Genomic DNA, 1,798 nt, shown 5'->3' with positions numbered 1-1,798 from the left:
TATATATATATGTATATATATATGTATATATATATATATTTATGTATGTATGTATGTATGTGTGTGTGTATGTGTGTGTGCATATCAAAAGAATGAATGAAATGATATGAAATGATGGAATGCTTACTAACAGAGTGCAAACATAAACATAACAAAGTAAAGAAAAACAATACAGTAATTGAAGAGGGGGAAAAAAAACAAGCGTACTACGTAGTAGACATACAGAAGTTTGCATATACTGAATGTGTACATACAGGGAAAAAGTCAGGCTGGTAGATGTCAAATAGGTACCTAGATAATAAATATATTTATGCATATATATGTGTGTGTATGGTGTATGTTGTTGTGTGTATGTGAAGATGTATATATATATATATAACTCATATGGTAGATTTATGAACGGGCTTAGTTTACCTATTTTTCCAGTAGTTAGTGAAAACTGGACTGCTAATTTGCAAACCGTAAAATTTAACACCTTATCAAATATCAGGGGCCTGTCAACGGGGATCTCAGTCCACTCAGTATCAAAATATGATATGTGTGTGTATGTGTGATAAAGCTCCAGCTTCAAATTTCTAAGTTGATTTGAAGAATGACAACTTCAGAAAGCGTATTCAGATAAGGAAAACAGAAAGAAAAAAATTTGATTGGATGTACGCGTAAAATAAATCAAATAAATAAATGAAAAGTTAGTATAAAAACAAAAACAAAAAAAAATTAAATAGATAAGTAACGACTTAATTCAAAGATATTAATTGCAAGCATTTTAAACCCTTCATTAGCTTTCAATTACACTGAAATACTTCGAAATATAACAATATTAAGAATGTGATATGTCCCGCATTATGACGATGTACCATCGTCGTCTGCGTGACTGGCCCGTACGGCGTACTTCACAGACTGACACTGCTTGCTGTGTCTGTCCACTGTTTATCAGTAGTGGAACAACCCACTTCTCTCTTGAGGGCGTGTGCCACCCACAACACCTCCTCCTTTGAGATTTTTTCTTTTATTCTCAGAATGCCGCAGGTAGTATCAGTCTACATTGTTTAGTTGTAGTACTACTAACACATAGCGACCTGACTAAAATCCTTCAAACGGACTTATTATCATTTATGTTCTCAGGTAAAACGAAACAAATCTAACACCAGAAAATCATTGGCTATATATGTACGAACGTTCAAGCAAAAAATTGGATAATAATACAAAGTTTCCTATTTCTATTTCTCTGTTTGTCAGATAGAGGTAATTACTATTGTATACAAAAATCCACTACGGTAAATGCTTCGTTATAGAATTCTGAAACTTTTGTAAAAACAGCTACAACCGAAGAAAAAGATGTTATATGTTTTCTGGCTTTGGAAACTAAATCGCAGAGAATACTAGGTGAATGATTAAAACTATCATTTATATAAAATAACCTTTCAGTACGTTTATAGCAAAGACGTTTCATACAATAGTTTCTTCGTATATTTGATTTTATCTTTACACATACATCCAATGAAGTTCTTTTCTTTACAATATCTGAACATTCTTATAAATAGTTTCCTGTTTCATTTTCAAATTTCTTTCGAAGATCGGAGACGTGAAACCTAGAATCAGAGAGTGTGAAGTTTAGGCTTTGCAAAATATATTTTGACACCCTACTTTCAGTACAGAGCTCTTTGTTTTGATTTTCTTGTTTACACTGAAGACTTTTATTAAAATGTTTACATATCTATATACGTATATTCGTACACACACACACACACACACACACACATATATATATATATATATATATATATATATATATATA

General features: G+C 31.4%; 1 protein-coding gene across 2 annotated transcripts in view; it reads right to left on the bottom strand.

Annotated features, from left to right (window-relative positions):
• LOC106871899 (uncharacterized) overlaps positions 1 to 1,798 on the bottom strand; it is a 109,646-nt gene that overhangs the window by 26,942 nt on the left and 80,906 nt on the right. The gene's annotated exons all lie outside the window — the stretch shown is intronic.

The sequence above is a fragment of the Octopus bimaculoides genome, chromosome 20, assembly GCF_001194135.2.
Source record: "Octopus bimaculoides isolate UCB-OBI-ISO-001 chromosome 20, ASM119413v2, whole genome shotgun sequence".
Classification (NCBI taxonomy): domain Eukaryota; kingdom Metazoa; phylum Mollusca; class Cephalopoda; order Octopoda; family Octopodidae; genus Octopus; species Octopus bimaculoides.
The sequence above is the reverse complement of the archived record's forward strand: the minus strand, read 5'-3'. Positions and strand labels throughout refer to the sequence as shown.